This window comes from Genypterus blacodes, unplaced genomic scaffold, assembly GCF_046128005.1.
Source record: "Genypterus blacodes isolate CSIRO-AG114 ecotype Tasmania unplaced genomic scaffold, CSIRO-AGI_Gbla_v1 ptg000022l_1, whole genome shotgun sequence".
Taxonomy (NCBI): Eukaryota; Metazoa; Chordata; class Actinopteri; order Ophidiiformes; family Ophidiidae; genus Genypterus; species Genypterus blacodes.
Window position 1 is genome coordinate 5,089,289 of NW_027466835.1, and position 19,636 is coordinate 5,108,924.

Sequence of the window (19,636 nt, forward strand, 5' to 3'; positions counted from 1 at the left end):
ACGAAATAAAGGATCAACAACTGCCGTGAGTTGCCGAGCGCCCGATCATCCAAAAAAGTGATCTTAATCATCATCATCGTTTTTATCACTGTCGCTCTTTGTCTTCCTCTATTTCCGCTTTGCAGAGCAATCACCACATCACTGTGGCGGCCCTGTAATAATCAGCATAATCATTATTACCACAATCACCATCATCATCACTGTCACTATTGACTCTGTCACGTCTGTCTTCCTTGCTGCTTTACCAGGCCGGCTGCATAACACCGTTTAGCCAGCGCGGCAGGCTTTAAGTGAATGAGTGTAAAATTACAGGCCTGCTTTGTTTGCACGTGTTTGTTTTCATCCCCTACTTTCAGATCTGGCTGATTTGAGACATTACAGGCTCTAAATCCAGGTTTAATCTCCTCCGAAAACATTTGGTGACACATCCATCTTTGTATATGAGCCGCGGCTCCGGCGTGACAGTGGATGCGGCGTGGCTGTCTTTGGAGCCGGCGTTAGTTTAATGTGCTCTTTAAAAAAGGTTGAAAGCAGCAGTTCTGGCAGTAAAAAGCCATCACATACGCTGGGAGCACAGTCAGCAATAATCAAAGGCAATACAAGCGCCGGCTAATGGGGCCCAAACGATTCGCCGCATGTTCCTTTTTTCCTCTGTTTATCATATGACCACTGATCAATACGGCGCACTCACACTAATCATCGTGAGCGACGACGGTTTATTTCCTTTACTACTGTCACTCACTGCACTTGACTGTTGACACAGCTCCCCCATCAGGACGGGGACCCACACGGCTTGTGTAACACAAGGGGAGTTATGTAACCTCACGCGTGGCACCGCCGCACAGACTCCTTCTTCTTAACAAAGAGCGCCTGGTTTGAGTGTGCAAACTCGCATTCTGTCCAATTCGTCATTAGTCGCAGCATCGAGCGTAATTAGCCCAACAGAGCGACCGATATGACCGCACCAGTCAAGCCGGAAGAGAGATGAAGGCTGCGAGAGAGAAGATCACGGGGCCCGAAGGGGAGCAATGTGGTCTTCCCTGACACCCCCACGCTCATCCACCCACCCCTCCCCCCATCCACCGGACACACAGCAAAGCCCATTGGAGATGTACACTAATGAAAACAAAGCAGCAGTGTTTTGTGCTGGTAGATTTTGTTAAGAAGCACCAAGGCCTTTGAAGGGGCGCCCTTGAAGTGCCCCTCTGACAGACTTCCTCATTATCTGGCATCTCCAGAGTGCCAGCCAGCCCCGCTGCAGGAGAGGGGGCACGAGAACGCCTCCATCAGCCTGCCCCGGGGGTAGCCGGAGAGGGGAGGGTTGTGCTCTCGCTAAAGGTCCACTGATTATATCTCAGGCCCAGAGCTTCAGGGATCCCCGCTAATTAAAGGTTGTGTCATATCTGTTAGAGATAACAAACTTGCGGCTCATCTTTCTTTTTCTTCTTCCGCGGGAGCATTGCCTTTTTTTCAAATCAGGGACTCCATTTTACAGACTTCCTCCCTCCTCCTCCTCCCTACCAATCTAAGCTCTCCAGCATCATGTCAGATTGTTGAGCTTTGTCTGCGTTCAAGGCTGACCAGCTTTGTGCACCCGGAGGAGAGGGTTCCCGTTTAACCTGCCCTCACCCCTCTCAGCGTGCCCGCCGTGTTGCAGACGCGTCGGGGATCCTTCGTCTGCGAGCGTAATTAAAGCCCCCGTTCATTATTCCTCCACTTTGAGCACAGATCTGACTAATCAGGAGCCATTGCCACCGGGGCATCATGGACACGCACACACATACACACATACACACACTCCTCCCAATGCCAGAGGAATGCATTCCTGTAAGCATGCGGGCAAAAAAAAAAAAAGTACTTGTTCAATCTCTGTGCTAAATGAGTCGCATTAATCTCCCGCCTATCTTTGAATGCCGATATCTGGCAGCGGTGACGTATGCCTTTTCTCCCCTCAAAGCTGTCATGTACTAATGCATTGATTAAAAATCTTGATTGAATGGACAGTTACAGGGCGAACTGCAAGAGTGATACGCAATCCATACCTGGGTTGGACACGGGGATAGGATGCGGGCCGCGGCTCTGCTGCCGCTGGAGTGGCGCACTTGCCTCTCTAATGGATTTTGAAACAGAGGTTGGCTTTTATATGGTGTCATTCATCCTCATATGTTTTCGCCCGCCGCATCTCACAATCACTGCTTCTTTATGGCAAACTAATGCACCTAGTGCTAAGATCAGCAGGTTGGCCGCGGCCATCGTTCACCCAGGCGCACAGCGGATATTAGGACAATCTCGGGAGGCAGAGCAGAAGAATAGGGGCACTGACTATGCCTCCTACACTTTGACATATATCAACCTGCCACGCCCCCGCTCCTACATCTCTAAACACACCGCCGCTTTGACAAGAATAGAAGGAGAAGGTTGGGAGTGACGGAGCTTTACGGAGGTGGACAGTCGATATCAATGTGCTGAGCTTTCCACCACCCTCTTACTTAAAGTGATACATCCGCCATATTACAAAATGGAATGGTTTTCAAGGAAATTAGACCCTGGTTCTTTTCAAAGGTGGAGCATAGAGCATAGAGCAGTCCCATAATCAGTAGAATGAACCACAGAACAGGACCAGGAAGCTCCTCTACATGAAGTTATACGTTCAGTCAGATACAAATGTGTCTAAGTGTTTCCCTGTGACATTTGACTCTGAAACGTCTGTATAGTGTAACAGTTCTATGTGAGAACCCAGAGGATACGTTTAGCTCTTATTCCGCCGTTCCTAACATCTATCTTTGTGCTGTTAAAGAAAACGAGTCTGTCCAAATGCATACGGACCCGGCAAGCGAATGGCAAATACATCCAACTCACGCAAATGTCAGCGACCGACTTCCGGGTGCAATTTCCCCCCCTGAAAACCGTTCAACTTTGTAAAATGGCCGGGCTATCACTTTAAAGGACAACTGCTGGTGGCTACAATGTGAGCCTGTTATACTAAACACTGTGATCCAGGGTTGTGTCAGAATGGAGGGGAAAACACAGGGAAGGGTTTTTGTTGAGGCGTAGGTGTACACATGATGGGTCGCGGCCCTTCAGCCCCTCTAGGCCTACAGAAGCTGCGACAGTGAGGGAGCGGTAGAGACAGAGACGGCAGGGCAGAGGGACAGCCGAGCATGGAAATCACATCAGATCAATGATTAAAAATTTATCCATCGGCGGGCAAGAGTCGCTCTCGGGGAAGCTGTGACACGGTACGTGTAAGCGCGCGCCGTCTGGGTGTACATGTAAAGGCTTAAGTGCTAGGCGGCAAATATGCATTCTACCATTCTGTCTTTGAGGGCTGAAGCAGATGTTTACATGCGAGCTTAACGGCAGCGTGGAAATGAATACAAGAGAAACGATTGTGTCGCTGTACGTGAATGAAGCAGCTTTTGTAGACAGACGTACGTTCATTCATTCCTCAACCATTAGACCCACATGCAAACATTCTTTAGGGAGATTCTGCTGTTGGGTCGCCATCATCAATAGCGACTTAAGGCCGTGCCTGCGTCAAACCCCAGCTCAAGTCCAACCCCAAACAATAACTTAGTAAAGCTTCATTGCATGTCTGAATCAGTTTCTGTGCACGTTAACCTAAGGATGTGCTTTACCGGAAGCTTGCAGACGTTGGTTCCTAGTTCTTGTTTCCTACTGGCTGTGGTCAGTTGTGGCACCTGTGTGACTCTTGCAGGTAAGGGGAGAACTTTGTGGAGGCATTACATGTCATAAGTACCACACGGCTCTCTGCACTTGCCCTCAGCAGACAGTAGGGGGGCCGAGCAATTACAAAAGGGAATTGGGCACACGAAATTGCGAGATAACAGGGGGGCAAATTTCAGATAAATGAATTCTGCGTGCAGAATGGAAACCCAGAAGTACTCACAAGCACGAACAAAGTCTGAAAACCAGCCAGCCAGAGAGCGAGTGAGCACTTGACAAGCACATCAGACGTATCTGGTATAGGAAACATGTATCACACTGTTCACATCTATTCTAAGCAATCATTATCAAAATCTATCATCCTTGTGCATTTCAGATTTGTCTGAGTCGCCCGGGCAGAAAAAAAAAAGAGGCAACCTCAACCGTAATGGCTGCAGCCCAAAGCGAAGTCAATTACATAGATTGGTGCAGTGACATAAAGTGTATTCCATTTGGGAGCAGATTGGTCATGCCCAGTAATGTTCCCTTCCAGCAGGCATACCTTTGACCATTACTCCAAACAGGCAGTTGGGGAGCTGGAGACCGATTCCCCACATCTGTGAATGCTGGTTTGTCTCCCAGAGGGGTCAGGGGTTCAACGCCGCCGCTACCGTGTTCTCATATTTAGCAGCGCGCGCGGATGAGAAATGGTACGTCGATACCGCCAGACACACGGGGCCACGCGACAGCTTCAACACACACACACACACACACACACACACACACACACACACACACACACACACACACACATCATAGAAGGAACAACGACAAACCGCAGCCAGGCAGAGATGTGTGAGCGCGTGCACGTGTGTGTGTGTGTGTGTGTGTCTTCACGCTAGTGTAAAGTAACCAATGACACTAACTGCAACACCTTGACGACTAAAAATAAACACGCATTTGTCAGATTTGCAGTATCTCTGTTGAATTACTTGTGTGTAATTACACGTAAACAAATGCGGCGGCTGTGGAGATGATTGGTAGCCTGTGATTCACATTTTTAGTTCCACATTTCCCATTAAATAGCAGCACTTCCTGTTAAAAGGAGGTTGCTACTTGCCCTCCACCCTTTCCACCACTCCACATTTTACATTTATTTTATCTGGTATCTGACTGAAGTGAGTGTAAACAAGTGGATTTTGCTGCTGGCCTTTGGCTCGTTTCACCATCTGCTACCAACTGCCTTTGCCCCATTTCATCTGGGAAAAACGTCGCCCCTCTTTTTGTTTCGTTGCCTTAAATCAATCCGCCGCGTTTCCCAGACAAATCCGAACCGGAGGCACGTGCTGTTAGATGCGGCGGAGAAGCTTGTACACTTATAATGTGAGTAATTGACGGCGTTATATGTGCTAAACGCTAAAGAATAAGCGGAGACTGACTATTTGTTTCAATAGATTATCTGTTGAGGATCATCTCAGGAGTCGTTTCTATACTAATTGGCCGTTTCCAGAGCTCATCAAGACGTCCCCCCCACCCCCCAGCTACATCTCTAACCTTTGAACCCGCCGTGACGTTGAGGATTTTTCCGTAGCGGTCGCCGCCGCCAGTCCGCTGGCTAAGAACAAAAGGTGACTGAGCTCCATCAAAGGGGCCCCGAGGCGGCGGAGGTTTCATTGGCTGAAATCAATGCCATCCTCTGAATCACTTCTCAAATTCAATTTGTTCAAAGGCCTTTTCATAATCTCGCTCTTGAATATTTTATGTAGGATATCTTACACTGTATTTTCTCCTCTTACTACAACCTGTTCCTTCTTTTTGTGTCACGACTCTTTGGTAAGCACTTTTTGTTTGAGAAGTGCTACTTAGCGGAGGCTCTAAATATATCGTCTGTGTGGGTATGTGTCTTTTTCCCAGTCCCAATGTGTCTACCTTTGTGTGTTTCCAACGCTCTCCCTCTCTGCCTGTGTCCCCCCCCTCCCAACCCCTCCCCTCTCCCAGTGTTGGTGCGTCTTAAATGTGTGCGAGTTGTGCCTCTGCCAGGGTAGTGTAGACGCGGCGTACCTGCCAGGCTATAAACCCTCTCCCGTGTAGCACGAAACGCCCAGAGCATCTGCTGTTGTTACCCAAGATCCACCCTTGCCCTCCACCCACATTACCGGCAGCACCGAAACACAGACCCTCGCCACCTTCTGCATTCTTTCCATTTCGCTGCCATCAAAACATCGCTGTGGGGACTCTCGCCGAGATACAGATTTTCCACAGACACGTACCCCCGGAACGGTGGCAGGGTGGAGAGAAAGGCGATGGCTTTTGCAGCAATTCCGCCCAAAGGAGGTGGAAGAAGAAATGTGAGCGTAATATCTCTGTGTGGGAGCCGGTGTCATGAATGTAATATCATACTGTGTTTCTACCCAAACCCCAATGCTGCGATCCCCTGCTCAATATTTTAAAAGACGGCTGGTTTTTAACGCCGCCCTGTCGAGGGCATAATATCAATAGTTCCGATGGAAAATGTTAAAGTGTCAAACTCTGCGAGGAGCACATCAGCGAGGAAGGGGAGCCGTATACGTACGCCTGAACGCGTCTCGTAGGTAAATGTTAAAGCGCAGCACCCTTGGCGAGAGGGATTGTTTTTCCTGGTCATGCATGTCTATTGCGATCGGTCACGGCCGTGTTACTATATTACTTACGGTGACGCGTGTTCACTCTTTTCTTTAATGCTTCTTTTTTTTTTCTGGCGTCTCTAAATGCTATCTGTCAGTAGGTGTCGCAGGACTGATCGAGGCTCGTCCGCCGCCTTTCTCATTACAGCGGGTCGGGGGGGGGGGGGACACAAAACCCCAGCGAGCGCGGTAACCTTTCATGGAGACAGAGGGAGGGAGGCATCCGCACAGAGCCAACACCTCCGTCTACTTGACATAACCCTATTACTGCTTCCTTAATTTGTCCTGCCGTGACAACTCCCAGCTAAAGAAACGGTTAAAAGAATGAGTGAACAAAAGCTGCATTGCATTATGGGGGTATAGAGGGAGAGAGAGGAAGGGAATTGTTGAGAGAGGAAGACAATGGGGAGGCAGAGCTGATGCATCAGCCATACTGAATTATTTCTAAAACGCCACGCATTATCTCCAGCCGGCTCCTACGTACTTCACTTAACCCATCGCTCTCTGTTTCTGTTTAGACTTTTTTTCCCTCTCCTCTCTCCCACTATTAACTTTTTGTTTAGATTTTTCGGCATCCGTCTGTAGGAGTCGAGCAAACTTAAAAAGGCGGCGAGGCCGAGCTCCTGAATTCTTCAAAAGAGTTTCCAACAGTTAAAAATAAAGAGCCAAATTTCAGATAGGTTGGAAGCCGATGTGATGTTTTATTCCGCTTCCCCCTGTGAGAATATCAACGGCGGTTTCAATGCAAATAAGAAAAAAACCCTATAATATTCCTTTCACATTTAAGATTTACAAACACAGAGGTTCCAGAGAAAGATTGGGCTCTTTGTTTCATAAATCTGTTTGTACAAAACATGATCAAAGCTTTACACAGACGCCGTGTACCTTGACGTGGAAAGAACTAAATGACTCAAACAAAATGAGTAACAGCTTCAAAATAGCAGATAATAAGAGCCGCCGAACTACAAGCTCAGTGAAAGTGCCAGACACTCACACAAATATGACACTAAATCCTGCGTTTGGCAAATCCTAAGTAAACAAAAGTGTGATAAAACGAAAGCCAAAGCACTCCTCTATTTTGTGCAAATGTTTATTCTTCGTTTTTTTTTTTAAAGGCTTTATTTTTCTATAGCAGCTTAGGCGCCTCATCAGGCGAAGCTTCATTCAAGTGGAAATGCGGACGGGCTCCCCCCCCAACTTTAGACGTTCAGGCTTCCAAGTGATGAGACGTGAGATTTTAGCACAAATAAAATGTTTAATTTACTAATTTCCATGTTGTTATGTATCAGACACTAAACTGATGAAACCTGCATGACGTTCAGGAAAAGAGAACGCTTTAAATAGAGACATAATGTGCAGAACACACCAAAGAAGAAGAGTCTTCCTCACTTCCTGTTATAACTGGCATCGAGTAGGAAGTGGAAACATAAAGGAATGTAGCTGTTTTGTACAAATGCGTTGTTTGGAGGACGTATGGCGTCACCTTGGCGTGTCGGTGACCCCCGTGTTGTCGCTCGACGGCGCTCTTTGCCTCTCACTTCTGATCTGGGCGGCGGCTGCGGCGGGGTTCAATGCCTGAGCGCGGGAGCTGTCTATGTGGAGAGATTAAAGGACCTGTATCGATCCACAAGCCCCTCATGCATTTTGCATGAGAGAGACATTGTCAAAGAGATAAAAAAGAAGAAGAAGAAGAAGAAAACGAGTGGCGGGAGAGTTCCAGAAAATATGCTGAACTCGGTGAAAAATCTTAATGTCGAGGTGTTATGCATGTAAACTCGCTTTTATATATTGGATCGTCCGTGAACTCTCATCGACCCGAGATATTACCCGTTCCTCATTCATTCCATCCCCCCACCTCCCTACCTACACACACACACACACACACACAGACACACATACTCACACACACACACCTGTCCTCTGTGTTTCGGCGGAGGTGTTTGCTGTGAGGTTTGCAGCCGAGCCCCGAACGTGCAAAACAAGCCCGAAGAAGAAGAGCAAAAGCTGGCAGGCGGAGAGTGTCTAATGGCGGCGGTGAGTCCGTTCGAGAATTTTCAAGTAGAGTGTGAATTATTTAGGTTGTGTGGCGAGTGTGCAGAGCATAGAGCCACTCTGCCCGGCACCAGCAGGCAGAGCGGCCGCCGCCATTCGCTCTGCAACAAACACTCGCGCCTCCTGTCTGTGATCTTTATTTCTCCTACTTGGCATCGGTGTGAGAGGGTGAGAGAGTGAGAGGATGAGGGAGTGTGAAAGGGTGAGAGAGTGAGTGAGAGTCAGGGGGTGAGAGTGAGAAGGTGAGATAGTGCAAGGGTGAGAGGCTAAGAGTTAGAGGGTGAGGGAGTGAGAGGGGTGAGAGAGATTGAGAGAGGGTGAGAAGGTGAGATAGTGAGAGGATGAGAGGGTAAGAGGGTAAGAGATTGCGAGTCAGAGTGTGAGAGGGTGAGAGTCAGAGGGTGAGAGAGTGAGAGTCAGAGGGTGAGAGAGTGAAAGTCAGAGGTGAGAGAGTGAGGCTCGGCTTTCAGGTGAGATGAAGAGCATTTGCGGGCGGGGGGGCGGATGAGGGGAATGTATCATACTGTGTTCAATCTAAGTTGCCACAGTGGAAGTGTCTGAGGAGCCCAAATCTGAACCAAAATGCTGATAAATGTGCAGAACGCAACGAAACACGAGAGAAGCGACTCTGACCCATTTAGGGCCTCCTGCTGTGACTTATTATTCATCATCAACATTTCATGCAGGTCATCCATGCATGTTTAAAGCCACCGTACTGTAGCGTGCAGCTCCCTCTCAGAGCCCCGCAGAGCCTCCTTATCCCCGGAGCACAACGTCAATCTCACCTGAACGACCCCGATAACAAGACAAAAGCAATCAATCTCTGATATTGCCTGGGTGGGAGAGTCGGATTGGGGGGGGGGAGGGGGGGGGATAATGCCGACGCTATCAGCGCGCGGCAACAACAAAGACAGGAGATTCCTGTGCGAGGATGATTAGAAAGCGCGGGCACCGTCGTGACACGCTGATCTGTGTGCCGCTTAAAACGCAGGCGGCTGTCATCGCTGGCAAATGATGTCGGCGAGCGGCGATAGAGGCGACGGGGATCTGCGGCGTGCGGATCAGAGGGCTGGTGGCGAGGCTGCGTTGATGCAAAAACGCAGCGACGCTTTGTGTACACGTGATAGGGCCTCACGCAGAGACGCCCTCACACACACACACGCGGCGGCAGCGGCGACACATTGATTTCCGAGCGCGGCCACGGACATTTTGACACCGAAGCTGCTGTTTTAAGCACGATCGGAGGCTTTTCCCGGGTAAGAGAATCCACTTTAAAGTTTGCTTCCGTCATTACGTGAGACTCAAACTTTCAACCCCCCTAATGAGATTAGCAACACACTTATGCAGCGCGAGGGGGAAACTCTGCGCCATCCTCTGGGCCCGTAAATGTAAAATTCATTAGCAGAAAAAGAATACATATTGAACAATCAAATGAGCAGGCGGCGTTTGAAGACATAAAACGGATGGCGAGTTTAAATGCCGGCGCGGTCAGGGAGCAACCTCGCAACAAACTCTGCCCCCTTTGAAAATGGAACAAAATAAAAGGAAAAAAAAAAGTGACCTCAGAAAATATAATTAAAAAACAATATGGGCCTGACCCTGCCTGCCATAAACGCACACACACACACACACACACACACACACACACACACGCACGCACGCACACACACACACACACACACGCGCGCACGCACACACGCACACACACTGCCGCTTTATCGCACCGTAGGCAGGGGCGTGTAAGGAATATACATTAAAAGATAATAGGGGCAGAGAGGGAGGGGTCGCGGGGGGGGATGGGAGTTTTCCGACATCAAAAATCAAAGCATTTTAAGTAGATTGTACACACGCACGTCTCTGAAGCTTGATCTTACTAATCTACAAATGGCTTCTTGTTATTAAACTGCTAATTCGGAGGATTAAAGGATCCATGAGAACACAATCCCCTTTACTTCCTTTCCAGGGTATGCTGAAGGTGGCTTAAATATTAATTAAGCACACACACACACACACACACGCACACATGTACAGAGTGCATACGTGTGTGTGTGTGTGTGTGTGTGTGAGTTTGTATATCAGTCTCCCCCTTCTCAATCATTTTTTCTTCATCTCGTTTTGTGAGCGACTTTACCTTTTTCTCTTTAAGCCTCTTTCCCGCTTTGTCATAAATATGAACCAGAGAGCTTAACACACGCGCACACACACACACATGCACACACAGGCCTATTTTCATATAGCAGACAACCATATCTCACTGAGTTATTCCTTTCATTCTTCTCTGGATGTTCTTCCAGCGACATTTCCTCGCTCTTCTTCCTCTTCTCCCAAACTCCTCTTTTTTTTTGTTGCCAAGACGGTAAAATTCAAGTTACACTCTCGTGTTTTTGTGCTGAAAGATTTCACAGCCTTACGCAACCGAGAACCTGCTGCCAGGGTAGGAAACAGCGCCGGCATGTGATTTACATTGTGCGTTTGTCTGGCTTTGAGTTTCCAGACGTTTTGTTCGTTTTTGATGCCGTATTTGCATTTTTCAGAAGTCCGAATTAGTTGATCGAGTTAAAGAACGCTTTCATTTTGGCGGGCAGGTATTTATTTCGCTCTGAATCATTCTTACACGTGTTGCCTTCACATCTTTCACGCAGCGGGGGATCTAATTCAGGGATGGACGGCGCTCTGTATAGAGCATTAGGCGTTATATATAGCTCATTAAGAGCAACACCAATAACACACTGTGACACGCTCGCCTCGGTAAAGACGGATAAACTGCTGACTTGGATTTACAAGGTGCGTGGCGGCGACGAGCGAGGTTAAATTATGAACCAATCTATTTCTGATTTTAATAACATCCTCCGACGACACATTATTTTAAGTGTTCCTGTAAAAAAAGAGGCCATTACCGATATACAACACGGCAAATTATTGTAATATCCTGATGAAAACCAAAAGTTCATCTCGTGGCGGCTGCGGACGCTCTTAAAAAGAGACGGTAAATTGACGTCGAGTGTCAAGCGCGTAAAAGTCAAAGAGTCACATTTGCGCCATAACCCGGAGACAGAGGGAGAGAGAGAGAGAGAGAGAGAGAGAGAGAGAGAGAGAGAGAGAGAGAGAGAGAGTGAGAGAGAGAGAGAGAGAATGTAATGGGCCAGCATGAGAAACTACTCGCAGGAGATCAGATTACCGGCCTTTTTCACTGAAATAAGCAGTGTAATTTATACTGACCTTTTTAGATTACTATGAATGTGCTGTCTGTGTAATTTTAACTGAAGTCCTCAGCAGCTTTGCCGGTCTGGAAACGTTGGCTATGAAACGCGAGGAGTGGACAGTCGCTGCTGCTGCTGCGGGGGAGGGGATGAGAGGGAGGGGAGGGGAGGCGAGGCGAGGGATCAGAGGCCGCACGGCGACAGCGCAACACCAGACAAATACCCCTAACACACGCGTCTGGACGAAGAGGGGAGACGGGGAGACGGCGAGACGGCGACGCGATTTGAATCGTCGTCGCAGCGAGTCTACGCCGTCGGAATTCAAAAAGGGCGGCGTTCCCGCTCACGTTGAAGGATAATAACAAAAGTAGGGAGCCTATTTTAGCTGTGACAAGTGTTTCAGGATTAGAATTTCATTCCTAATGGGTTCTCTGGTAACGGTTTAATTCACTACCTATGCGATATCAATTCCATTATAATCTCATTAAGCTATTGCACACCGAGGTGATTTCAAATGAATGTGAAACAGCCAACCATACGCTCCCCTCTAATTGAGCAATACTTTTTATTCATTATTATTACCCATTATTAAATTAATGAACTTAATGGACTTATTTTCCAAATTGCAAAGACCCCTGGCAACATGTTTTTAATTCCATTAGCAGACGTATCGAACGAGAGGGAGAAAGAGAGGGAGAAAGAGAGAGAGATGCACGAGAGGTGTGCGGGCAATTAGCCTACCGCTGCGCCGGATCATCAGTGGCACAGTGTCTCTCCGCTCGCTCGCCAGAGTTTGTCCATCTTGTCCTCAGTCTGCCGACGGCGCTGTGACAGTGAACGCGGCGACGCGGTAGGGGGTGGGGGAACTGTCAAAAACCAAAGACTACAGCCGAGATGAAGCTAAACTTTTAGATTTGCGCGATTTGATTTGATTTGACCTCTGACCTCTGATCTGACGTATATATGGAGACGCGTCTGTCAGGGCTCACAGAGATCACAGGGAACTAAAAGTTTCAAAAGGGGAAATGATTAAGGGGCCTAGGTCAGTGCCTGGTGTCACCATGGTAACCATAGTCTTGGGTCATTTGTATGCCGCACCTGCTGTTTACAGAACATTTATGAGGATACCTGCTGGATCAGGCCTACTCCTATCCAAATGTGATGTAAATGTTTACTCATCGTAACCAATCAGACGAGGATCCATGTGCCATCACCGCAGGAAGCTTCATGTTTGTCTGCATTATTCAAACGCTGTGTCGTTTTCCACCAAGTAGGCATATTTCCAAACACCACCGTGGAAGTCTGGGCACGGAGGTTTAAGTTTAAAGTCGCCGCCGTAAAAGGTCAAAGGTCAAAATCTGCACAAGCAACGCAGGTGAATATTGTACTGTAAGCTGAACTCGACGTAACGGGAATAAAACATGAAATAGATTTTGTGAAATGAGATCTTTTCAGAGAGCAGAGGCCGCACGCAGAATTACCCCCAGATGAAAGCTGCAGATCTGCATAACTGAACGGCCGATCAATAAGTCTCAAAGTAAAATGGCAAGTCTTGATAAGGTTATTGAATTTTCTTTTTAATTAAAAAGCATACTACTGCGCTCTCTGTCAAGTACCGCCGCATCGCTGATGATGGATTCGCTGGAGGAGAAGGTTGTCCTTATTTATATGTTCATCACTATATGAAAAACAGCGGCCGGCGTGTCAGCGCATTATCAATCAGCGCCGCCATGAAATTTACTTTCTGTTTCTCTACATCAGTTATTGGGATTAAGCTGTCACGGAAAACCTCAAACCTCAAACAACGACATTCAATATATATATTAATTCTTATTACGCGTCATTCATCAGCTGGGAACTCAAAGTGGGGAGGCGATTATTCACCATTAAATTATGCAAATGACTCGGCTGCTCACGTGCTCGCCGGTGTGTTTTTCCGCCAAGCGGCTTTTGTCGAGACGTTCCCCGCAGTAAAAGGCGCAACAACACAGGCCGCGCTAATGCAACCATATGCCGCGGATTATGCAACGCCGTACATTGTATCCGTTTTGTTTAATGTAAACGTCCAGAAGTGGCACACTCTCTCCCCATATTCCAGTGGTGGAAATGCATAATTTAAAAGAGCTGAGGCCGAGCTGTTCCTCGGCGGCGCGGAGCGGAGCGCCGCCTCGTATCAGTGTGAACATCAATGGATAGAAAACTGTGCTCCCCTGAGAGAGTGCCATTACATTCAATCGTCAACCGCTGGATAAAACTCATTTCGCTCTCTGCGATGTCTGAATGGCTCTATACATTCTGCAGAGGCCACGATGTGATAGCACAGCATGTCAGAACCACACTAAAGGGCTTTTAAACCAGGTTAGAGTGCTGCATAAAGCCACCGCACAAAGCCACAAAGCACTGGGGCAGAACGGCACAGGCGCTCGCTGCTCGCCGCCGCCACAGCTGACCGTCCTCGCGCCGCCTAAAGGACCCTGAGTAAACAAACAGCAAAACAACTCGCCGCTCGTCAGGAGGTCTAAGCCTGGTTGTTGACGGCGAGATAATGACAGATTCTATTTTTAGATGAATGAAAGTGTCTTCGGGTGAGGGAGAGGCAGTCTTAAATATTAATTCCTGGCTTCTGTTTAGCGCACCTGAGAGGAGGATGAGGAGGATGAGGAGGCACCATGACTCAACCAGACAAACGTTACAACGCAAAGAGGAAGACATGGCCGCCATTACGTTATTTTCTCAACCCGGGTTTTATTTGTGTGTCCTTTTTGCCGATGAAATGACTGTGTCAACCCGGGCACATTATGCGGCGTTTCACTGAGAATTATTTATCAGCGGGGGCTCGTCATCTTTACGCGCTGGCCCTTTGCACGCTGCTGAATATTTCTGTTTCTAGTCTGAGCTTAAACACGAGCTTTGACCGGCTCGAGCTCGGCAACGGGAACAGGAGCAGCGGATGCGAGTGTGCAGCGAGCGGGTTATATAATGATCATGAAAAGTGCATGAGAACCAACACCTCCACGTGAAAAACACAAAATCATGCTGACAGGAGCGTGCGAGAGGCGGGGTGCACGAGCGCAACACACACACACACACACCCTGACACACACACACACACACGCTGACACACACACACACACGCGCTGACACAGAGACAGGCCAAGTCTGACACGAGGTGAGATGAAGTAGCGTTTCTCATCATCCAGTGCGCCTCGGCTGTGTCTGACCCGGAGGATGGAGGTAAGCCCAGGGCACGGCCCCGGGACCTAGGCAGCCCGAGTAAGAGGGAGGGACCCCGCCGAGACTTATAAAGTCCCCGCCACAATTTACTGGGAAGGCTCAAATTGTGGTGTCCAGTGGCCACAGCGCGGCCGTGCTGTCAGCGCCGCTCTTATTTGCTTCATTCCCTTTGACACCGCCTCTCGATTAGGGTCGTAAATTCCACGAAATCGGTCAATAACCTATAACACTAATGTCACTCTCCTGCCATTAATTTTACGGCCCGAGCGCCACACTGTTTCTTAACCCTTTTTACGTGACAGGCGGATTTTTATATTCCCCGGGATTGATTGAGAAGAGTATATAACGCGCTTTGAATAGAGCCTTTGCAACCGTAAAGATAAACACATGTTTGGGAAACGCCAGCGGAAAATTGCGAATTATTGCAAATTTAATTTCTCCCTTTTACCCCACTGAGCCGTTTGTCGGAGGTGTACGACGACGGAGCGCAAAAGCGACGGCTAATAATTTTGTTTATGCATTTTAAAGAGTGTGTGACAGGATAATTGTGTTTGAGTAACTGCGTATAAAATAGTGGAAAGCTCGCAAATTACATTTTGTCACTGCGAGAGGGGGGCAAGAGTGGGTTCCTTATCATGCGTGGCAAGTTGCCAGTGGATATGTTTCCCGCCCGCTCTCGCTGGGGCCTCTCCTCCAATCTCTTCCGTATGTGAGAGCTGACACTTCGGGGCACATCCATGGCACAGACGTGTTAGCGATGCACACGCCTTCTGCTGCCGAGGAGGATGAAGGATTGCCATGAGAGACGTCTGGAGTTACAGGCGACGCAACAGGCAAAGAAGGCAAAAGTAGTATAAAAGGATGAATAGACGGATGGGCGGATAAAACCAACAGGAAAATAAAAAATATACGTGTCGGAATGAGGCCACGCCCCCACCGCCCTCGACCTTATTCCAGAGGAGGCGCCGTCTTCTGTCATGTTTGTTGTCATTGATGCAGCTAGGATCTGATCCAGGGAAGAGTCCCTAGGATTTTGGTAGCGGCAGGCCTGATGGTGGCGCTGCACTCGCTTTTGCATTTCGGCTTATAAGATTCGAAACCATGAGTCGTCAAGAAACAGGAGTCAAGCTATATAGGACATGCCCATTTGGAGCTTCTCTTACTGTTTGGGCCAACTGTCCCCAAATTTGAGATGAAGCACATCTGGACCAGGCCGGATAAAAGTCACATCTCAGTTTGTTGATTTTGAGAGAGGGCGCGGCCTATTCTCCAAAAAGGAATGAATTTATTTCAGCAAACATGGCCTACACTTTGTCAAACGAAACAAACATGGATGGGCCTGATTTTGGCGCTATGACAACAACATTTTGTCAACAACTTTCTTCTCCTGCTACACTTCATCACTGGGAGTCACAACTGCCCTGCTCGGCCTTGGCGGAGGTATCTGCTGTCTTCTAGTTTTGAGGTGAGTCTTTTCTTTGGAACAGAGAAGACACAGATAATCTAAGTGAACAGATTCACCGCAGGCCCGAGTGACAAACAGCTCTGAGTAACGTTTTAATCCTGCATCATGTTTTGCCTTTTTGGTTTTGTTTTTGACAAAATCTTAAGCCCCGTTAAATTTTTCTGCACAAGTAACTGGAGACGTGCGACCTAACACATCCCTCTGAGCGCGATTCTCTCATCCGGGTGTGTTCACTGAGTCAAGAGTGAGAAACAGACAATATCACCTCGCGCATTGGCACGTTGGCACATGTTGGCACGTCTCCATCCTGTTACTCCACCGGCTCGCTCATTGTTCCCCGCCGCACACACTCGCTGTATTCTCTCCTCTTCCTCCTCCTCCTCCTTCCCGAAAGAGAGGAGAATCTTTAAGCAAACGCGGCCGTTCGTCATTACAACGCCGAGCGGCCCCCGAGTCGAATTGGACACGGAGCGGGCGAGGCAAAATGGCCGCTCGTAGTAGTAACAGCTCACAAGCCCCTGGACAACCTGAGGCATGGCCATCCAATCCCACATCATTAAGGCGAGAGTCCTTTATTGTGTTGGAGGCATTAAATGGTGCGGCGGCTATAGCCCTGAAGTCACACTCCACTAGGAGAAAACAGCAGAAAAATAACGGCACAGCTGGATAATGACTTTTCCCTGGGAGGCTGACCATGTGTACAAAAGCGCTAATGATAGCAGGTGCAATAAGCCAGCGCAAGGCTTTTACTGCGTCCGGATCTATTTTCCTCTGCTAAACTCGCCAGTGATTTCCCCCGTGTAGGTGTCTTTCTGTAGTTTAAGAACCCACCCCACCTCCTCCCCTCCTCCTCTCTTCGCCCGCTGCACCCCGCCCCCCCCACCCCCTTCCTCCTCCTCCCCTCCTCCTGTATCTAATCTCTTTATCAGCTGTGCAGCTAATATCAAAAGAGGGCCGCGGTGTGAAAATCCTGCAAGTAAAACCCGCTGTCAGAGACTAATCACAATTAGCTGGGCTCTAGACCCATTAGCCCCAAGGGGAGGAAAGCAAAAGCAGACAGAATTATTGTTAAAGCGCCTGATTGTTAACGATCCCATGGAGCACAAAGGGTGGGATGTGGAAAGAAGAGGGAAAAAATGGTGTCTCCAGCTGTTGGTAAACGTTTGGCGATGAATGCATGTATGTACTCTATATGCTCGGGGTGGAACAAGCGCTTTGAAGGCGGCGACTCAACTGCATCGACCTGAAACGGTACACTGAATAATAATTGAGGAATTTGGAGCAAAATCAAGCAAATGCAACATAAATCCTCCCTTAAGTCTCATTCTGCGTCCATTTGCGTCGTCGTTTGCGTACGAGAGGCGGAGCAGAGCGGCGACCAGGGCGACCCTTCTCCAAGTGAGTTACTTCCCGCCATGAGTTGATCAGAACAACAGCATGATTCTTCGCTTAAATGTAAAGTTTGTAATGCGCATTAAGCTTCATTTGCATATTCTTGAACTCAGTTGCGTTCCCTTGTATGTAAATGTTAAAGGCGCATTAAATGTATCAAAAGAGAAATCTAGTTGAATGGAGCTATAGTGGAAATTACAGACTTCTGATTTATATAATCATTACATAAATAAGCACTATGGTGTCAAATCACCTCCAGGCCAAAGACTCACACTCTTAGTTTATACATATATGTTTTAATCTCTTTGGTGTCAGCGGCTAAACAGATAACACGTTTCCTGGATACACACACTGTGCTGCATCCTTAACGAGGCTTTGTAGCGGAGCCGTTTCATCAGCTCCAGCGCGCGCGTGAGTGTGTGTGTGTGTGTGTGTGTGTGTGTGTGTGTGTGTGTGTGTGTGTGTGTGTGTGTGTGTGTGTGTGTGTGTGTGCAGCGCAGATTATAAAACATTAATCTCAAAGTTAATGACTGATTGCAACAGCCATTACCGAAACTCGGCAGAAAAACGAGAGCGACAACTTGTAGACAAAAACAACTTTCCACGTGACATCTGCCAGTGAGTGGAGCTATCAGGGGAAAAAAGACGCCTGGCATTCCACGTGAAGTCCCAGGCTTGGCGGTAGCATTCGCCCGGAAGATAGAAACGTCTGAACTTATTACAGCAGTCAGGTAAAGTGTGTGGCCACGCAGTCTTGTAATGGGGGTGGAGAGGCGGCCAGCAGCGACTAATGAAGGCGTCTCGGCGAGCACTAAAGAGTCTACGTGACACTACTCCTGATTCGCCCGCTGCGAGGACACAGATCAATTAATACATTAACAAACGATCGCCAGCACTTCATCTCGCAATATGAAACCAGGCGGCCGGCCCTGGACTCGCCTCTGCCTCCCTCCCTCACCTCCTCCAGCACGGCGCAGCGGCTCTGGCGAATGAGCGAGCGGCCGTCTAATATGAATTCCAACATCCAGGCTGCCAGTTAGGGAGCGCGGCTGAGAGAAAGCCCCTCTGTGCGGATTTTTAATGTCTCACCAGAGGCTGCGGCGGCCATATGCACGCCTATACGCCGTATGCAGCCGCAGCACTTTCATAACGGGCAGATTTGCTTCCAGCCATTTCACTTTTTTTTCTCCCTCACAAATTCCTGCTAAAATGGAAACCTACTGATACAATTTGCAATAATGTACAATATCTGACCGAATCAAAACAGGTTTGATGGATCGTCCGCCTAAAGGGAATCCGGCTAATGGCCACTTGCTCCAGCGCCTCACATCCACTCGTTTTTTGGGGGGGGGAATTTTTAAAGCCGGTGTTTGTCGCCGTCTCGGTTATTTTTTCGTGGGGAGAAAGGACAAAAACAAAGCATTAACACATGCCAAAACACACCAAGCGAGCAGCCTGCGGCACACTCGGCTGTGCTGGTCGGGGAACTCTTAACGTAAACCATTGCTCCTCGCCATGCCACATATATCCAGTCTCCCCATTACCACCATCTCTACTCAACAGCGAGGGCCCTGCACTGTTAAATTATTCATGGCATTGAGGGGAGGACAGAAGCACGCATGGCTTCTCCACTCCATGCCTCTCTCTCTCTCTCTCACTCTCTCACTCTCTCTCTTGACTCTCGCCCTCTTTCTCTCTCGCTCGCTAATGCAAAGGAACAGCCGGGGTTGAGCGAATGATATACAGAGCGTCTCTCCATCGCTCTGCGGCCATCGCAGGAAATGTCGCCTCCACTTCCTCCAATTACCACAGTGGAGTTGAGGTTAGGTTTGGTTGCACGCCCGTGGCAAAGCGGCCGCCACGCGTTTTGAGGGGATAAGGTGGGCGGCGCTCGGGGGAGGGGGGGGGGGGTGAAGGCACCGTGCATAACTTGGGACGTCTTTGTGTACACATTCATATATATC